The following is a 6,801-nucleotide window of genomic DNA, read 5'->3' as shown; positions in this document are numbered from 1 at the left end:
ATTGCTAGAACCCTGCTCACGTTACATCCTATTATAATTCTGTCCAGTATATTTCTTTGCCTTATTCTTTGTGGCTCTGCTTAGTTTTGTAACCTGTATCCATGGATTGGTTTTTGTCTTAATCTCATGAAATTAACTTTCAGTTAAAAGTAACTGAAAGCTGAACATACACTATGAACAGTAATGACAATTTATTTGTTCCCATTACTGGAAGATTCAGGATAATTTGAGTTTTAGGGATTGTTAGCTTCAACAGCTCAAAGGTATTATCAAGGACCTAGTTGCTTTTCCATTGCCTCTCTGTCAGCTTGCATCGGCTTAATTCTAAGGCAAATGATTTAGCTCAGAGTTGCAATTAGTAAGTTCTGAGTTTTTAGTGACTTTACAGAGTAAAGATCCAATTCCTGCTCACGTCACTATCTAATGTGAATGTTTCTGATCGAACCTCCTTCTACATTGTCATTGAGGGACCAAGGTTCTTCCCAAAGTGTGGTTCCACTCTCTTCTGAGTCCTCAGAGTTCTCTACAGTCAGGCAAAAGAGAGCACAGTGGAGGATACCTACTTTTGATCATTTTCCTCAGAAGTGTCACAAACACCTCAGTTTACATTGCAGTCACTGTAGTTTAGTCACATGGATAGATGATATCCCTAAGGACAGAGGGTATGTAGTCCCCTAGGAGGAACAGGAAACTGGTTTTGGTGATCATTCTCTCCTATAGTTGACTTCTCAATAGAAAAGTAAAATGGCTGTATCACCTCTAGGATTCACATCCCACAAAACATCATCCTAGATTGTAGAGTGGACTGGTTTCTGGCACCAAATCAAAAAAAGAATGAGAAAACCTCTTCCTCCAAACCCCCAGCAAGCCATCACTTGCCTTTTATTAGCACAGAGAAAGTCTTAGGTCAATACTGAGCCAGACCCTTATGCTAGGCCAGGAAAATACCATGCATTGCTTCATATTCACACTAGAAACATAAAAAGAAATGGGATTACTTTTACCCCAGTCAACCCTTCTCCTGGAACTAGGAGTAGATCAACTTCACCTGAAAGACACTGACTTCATGTGGAAAGATATGTCCTTATATTATGTCATTGGTAAGAAAGCAGAAGGAAGAATCTATATTGTGTTCCTTTACAATGCATGTGCCTCAGTCTCTCTCTAGGATGGATTTGCCCCAATCCTGCACCCTTGTGCATATCCAGTCATCATGGGACTTTAAATAAATCCTCCAGATTGATTTAATACTGGAATGGAGTATTTCCAGTAAACAAGGATGTCATAGTCATCAGTGATTGCATCCCTCCAGTATAAGCTCCTGAGCCTTAAAGGCACTCAGGAAGAAGAGTACCTGTGATCAGTCAGCCTTCAGACTGCAGCCACTCCCCACAGTGAGCCTCAAGGGAGCTAGGGGAGTGAGCCACACAGAATACTGGCCCCAGATAGCTGAGATACATATGAAAGGGATGATTTCAGTAAGCCCAGACTCTTGCATCTTCCCACACATAGAAAAGCACTAAATTCCATAACTTGACATATCGAGTTGTCTCCCAGGCTTCAAGTCCTAAAAAGTCCCACCAAATAAAGTGGAACTCTCAACTTTTAGGTTATGACTATTTAAGTTGACACAGTGTAAATAAATACTGTGTCTAAACTTCAGTGTACCTTGTATTTCATATTCTTTCAATGCCATGCTCTACTTCCTGGGAAAACATCTGCCTGTTTTCTACAAAAAGCATCTTTACCCCAAGTGCTCACCCTTCTAACTCTGTAAAGACAATTTACTGACTGCCTTAATAGATCTTTTCTGGCTCTAATCCTTGCTGTCCCCAGTCTGGTCTGTCATTTCACAATCTAGATGCCAGTACTGACATTTCAAGGAAGCTGGGATAAAGTTCGATATGCTTGTCTAATGATTTAAATAACTGCAATGTGATAATCTCTAATTTTGATGGGGAGGAAGTAGAGAACAAGAAGAAAGAAGGTAGGAAGAGGACTGGAGGAACTGCTATGTATTTATTTAATAATGGTACTTGCAGTTATTTTTGTGCTCTCACAGATGATGGGCCAGATAACTACATAAAAGTATTATTTTATTAATTTTCCATAACAGCCCTATGTGATAGATACTCTGCACTTGTTATTTTATAGACGAGGAAATGGAAGCTTGGCATTGCTAAATATCTTTCTCAATGTTCATCTCAACATATGTAGGCCACGAGGGATGAAGCCAGCATATAAACCCAGATGGTGTAACTAGACAAAAGACAAAAATAAGGTAAAATGAAACTAAAAATCAAATGTACCAACTTCTCAATTTTGTCTGAAACTGAACCTTTTAAAATTTATTAAATTAAAATTTTTTTATTCATTTAATTTTGACATAGTTAATATTTCAAGTTAATATTAGCACACAGTTAAACTGTGCTAAGATATGTAAGTAGTTGAAAAGATGAATTATACATAGGTGTCCTTAAGAAACTTCTTATTTGATACAGGAAAAGAATATATTAAATGTGATGTTAAAATATTTAAAACACAGTAAATTAAATAAAATATACTAGTGAGTTACAAAGAGTAAATAAGAGGTGTGGAAACAGAGCACTGGACAAAAGCTACTTTTCTAAGAATCTTTGAGAAGAAGAGAACAGCCTTGGGGTAGCATGGGGTCAAAAAATTGTGGTTACATTTTTTATTTTAGGACTTAAGAAAGTTGAATAAATATAATTTCAGGTAAAAGAGCAGACAAAGGGAGAGCCTGAGGATTAAACAGAAAAGGGAAGGGAAAATTCAGTCACTTTTTGTTCCATGAATTTATATAGACTGTTAACTATCTATAGTCATTGGTTCCTTCATGTGTTTTTCTTTGGCTGTTGATTTCAATCTCCTTTGGATCTCAGGCTCCAAAAGTTGGGTGGATTAATCTCCTCAGTTCATGCTACAGCAGATCACCCCTGGGTCTACACAATGTCCTGCTCTTACTCAGGTACATTTTTAATCCCTCTTATCTTATGTCCCCCCAAGTCCCTCCTCTCCAGTGCTGCAAAGCCAACCATTTAAATCAATTTCACATACTTCATCGTGTTGAGGCAAAATGTATCTATATGTTGAAATTATGAAAACGATGTTATTTTACATATTTCACTTTTTCTTTTGTTGTCTTTATCATTTGTTTTCCCCTTAGCACTACAGCTGGAAAGTCAGTCTTGCATGTTGCTATGTGTTCTCCTTTGCTTATATCTCCTGCATGAGACTCCACGGTTTGTGTATTTCTCCCATTTTACCTTCAACTTTCCTAGTGATGGGACCAGAGTGACTCCAGGCCTTCAGCTCCACAAATATTACCGCAAAGAACATCCTCTAATGTATCATCTATAACTCAAGGTGAGAATTTTCTTGGGAAAATAAATATAGAGAAAAGCTATTGAATTCCTCAAAAAAAAAAAAATATTAGGATTTAGACTTAGAAAACATTGACTATATAAATTAATTTATGGATAATTGATATTTTTATAATATTAACTCATCTCATCCAAGAGCATAAATTCTCCAAGTTAATTTTTTTCTATAAATGTTTACATATGTTTGATTCAGATCATGTTTAGGGTGCTTCTTACTTTTTCTATTCCTCCTTAGTTTTGCATATAGTACCTTAGTTTTTATTATTTTTTAGTGGTTATTCTGTTGTCAAAAAGTTCAATGTAACTGATTTATACACAGAAAATTTATTGAGCTCTCACTTCTTCAAATTGACTATTCTATTGATTTTTTTCCTGGTAGATAATCATATAATCTATAAATAAGAACTCTTCTTTTTTATTTTTTATTTTTTTTCTTTTTTAATACTTAAATGTCTTTTTTCTTTCATTATGGCTTGGACCTGGAATTCCAGTATTATAGTAAATCAGTGATAATGAACATTTTCTCTAGCCCTTGATTTTAAAAAGTGAGTACATCATTATTTCCTTCATTATATTCAATATTTGTCTAGATTTTTTTTAATATAAAAAATTTACCAAGTTAAAAAAGTCTTCTTTTCTTCCTGGATTGCCAAGAATTTACATCTTAAATAGCAAATGTTTTTTTATATGTGATTGAGATATTCATTAATTTTATTATTTAGACCAAGGTTTGACAAACATTTTCAGCAAAGGACTGGACAGTAAATATTTTAGGCTGCAGACTACATACAGTTTCTGTCATATATTAATTGTTTTTTTCTTGTTTCATTATTTAGAACCCTTTAAAAATGTTAAAGGACCATATGAAAAGCTACAGGCTGGGTTTAACCTATGGACTGTAGTTTATCAATTCCTACTTTAGATTTTTAATGTGACAAATTATAAGGACAAACTGACACCAAAAATCCTTGAATACTGAAATTAGCAGTACTTGATTATGTTATACTATTTTTAAATGATGTTTTAAATTTCATAAAATATTATTATATTTTGTTTCTAGGTTCATAAATGTAATAGACCTAAAATTATATTTTCTCATATTATATTTATGACTTTGAATCAGTATTCACAAGTCTAATATTAGATTGGACCATATGAAATCTCTACAAATAAAATGAATTATATAGCTTTCATACTTTTTTATAAAACAATATTAACTAGTTATTTATAACTTGACTATATTAAACTATAAACCAAATGAGTCTAAAATTTAATAACAAGGGGAATATTTTCATTAACATTGCAATCATTTAATACTTTTTGGTCTATTTGAGTTCCATATTTTTCTTAATCCAATTTTTGGTATTTTTAATTTTTCTAAAAATTTATTCATGTGATCCAGTTTTCAGATTTGTTGGTGAATTTGAATGGTTTCTTGCTTTCCTTTTAATCTTTATGTTTCAGTGGTGATTTTCTATTTCCATTATGTACTTTATTTATTTGCATCTTTTCCCTTTTTACCCCCACCCTTTCTTTCTCTTATCAGATTTACCAGTCACCTTATTAATATTTTTGATGAATATGATTTTGAATTTGTTAATATTCTCTATTCATTCTTATTTGTTCTTGTTCTTGCCTTTATTTCCTACCGTCTTCTTTGAGTTCAGTTTCTTTTTCTATTTCTAGCTTCTTGATTTGAATATTTAGCTTACTAATCATACTTGACACATGGTAAAAATATTTGAAACTATCAATATTCCTCCAAGTATAGCTTTAGCAGTTTGCTGATGTATATGTATATATGTATATACATATATCTATATACATATATGTAGATATAGAAACTATATAATGCAATATGAATATATATAAATATTATATATCTATACCAATATGCAATTACCTACCTATTACTTTTCATCACTAAATTGTAACTATCTTTATATTTCTTTTATATTTTTCTAGCTTTGCCAAAGATTATTTAGTAATATGTTATTTAGTTTAAAAACATATGAGTTTTTCTTAGCTGCTTTTTTATCTCTCTCTAATTTCACTTCATTTTGGTAGAAGAAAAAAGGACTGATCCTTTGGAATTTATTCTCTTGTGACCTAATACATAATCTATTTTTTTAATATTAGATGTGTTATGGAAAAGGGTATGCATTTAATGTCCATTGAGTAAAGCAGGATAGATAGATAAAGAGAGAGATAGACATGCATAGTAGCTTAAGGTTTTTCACTGTATTCTTTAAGTCTTCAATATTCATGTTTATTTTTGGTCTACTTGTGCTATCAGTTTCTAAAAAGCAAAATGGCTGTCTGAGGAGGCCTTATAAATAGCTGTGAAAGGAAGAGAAGTGAAAAACAAAGGAGAAAAGGAAAGATATACTCATCTGAATGCAGAGTTCCAAAGAATAGCAAGGAGAGATAAGAAAGACTTCCTCTGTATAATGGGTTCCAGTTTCATCCATCTGATTAGAACTGATTCAATATTATAATTAGCCTCCAACTAATAAAAATAAATAAAAAAGAAAGAAAGACTTCCTCAGCAATCAATGCAAAGAAATAGAAGAAAACAATAGAATGGGAAAGACTAGAGATCTCTTTAAGATCATTAAAGAGACCAAGGGAACATTTCATGCAAAGATGGGCTCAACAAAGGACAGAAATGGTATGGACCTAACAGAAGCAGAAGATATTAAGGATAGGTGCCAAGAATACACAGATGAACTGTACAAAAAAGATCGTCATGACCCAGATAATCACGATGGTGTGATCACTTGCCTAGAGCCAGACATCCTGGAATATGAAGCCAAGTGGGCCTTTGGAAGCATCACTATGAACAAAGCTAGTGGGAGTGATAGAATTCCAGTTGAGCTATTTCAAATCCTAAAAGATGATGCTGTGAAAGTGCTACACTCAACATGCCAGAAAATTTGGAAAACTCAGCAATGGCCACAGGACTGGAAAGGGTCAGTTTTCATTCCAATCCCAAAGAAAGGCAATGCCAAAGAATTCTGAAACTACCAGACAATTGCACTCATCTCACACACTAGCAAAGTAATGCTCAAAATTGTCCAAGCCAGGCTTCAGCAATATGTGAACTGTGAACTTTCAGACATTCAAGCTAGTTTTAGAAAAGGCAGAGGAACCAGACATCAAATTGCCAAGAATAGCTGGATCATTGAAAAAGCAAGAGAGTTCCAGAAAAACATCTATTTCTGCTTTATTGACTATGCCAAAGCCTTTGACTATGTGGATCACAATAAACTGTGGAAAAATCTGAAAGAGATGGGAATACCAGACCACCTGACCTGCCTCTTGAGAAACCTGTATGCAGGTCAGGAAGCAACAGTGAGAACTGGACATGGAACAACAGACTGGTCCCAAATAGGAA

The 6,801-nt window shown here is 33.6% G+C and overlaps 1 long non-coding RNA gene across 2 annotated transcripts; it reads left to right on the top strand.

Moving 5' to 3' along the window:
* The first annotated feature begins 2,169 nt into the window (after positions 1 to 2,169).
* On the top strand, positions 2,170 to 5,755 carry LOC122673514. Of its 2 annotated transcripts, XR_006334704.1 has the most exons (5): positions 2,170 to 2,281; positions 2,904 to 2,989; positions 3,188 to 3,387; positions 3,896 to 3,949; positions 5,701 to 5,755. It is a non-coding gene; the product is annotated as an uncharacterized LOC122673514 (long non-coding RNA). The 2 variants fall into 2 exon arrangements; XR_006334703.1 differs by lacking the exon at positions 2,170 to 2,281 and having other exon boundaries at positions 2,829 to 2,989.
* The last annotated feature ends 1,046 nt before the right edge of the window (positions 5,756 to 6,801 follow it).

Source organism: Cervus elaphus, chromosome 17 (assembly GCF_910594005.1).
Source record: "Cervus elaphus chromosome 17, mCerEla1.1, whole genome shotgun sequence".
In the NCBI taxonomy this organism is placed as follows: domain Eukaryota; kingdom Metazoa; phylum Chordata; class Mammalia; order Artiodactyla; family Cervidae; genus Cervus; species Cervus elaphus.
This window is presented reverse-complemented; position numbering and strand designations above follow the sequence as displayed.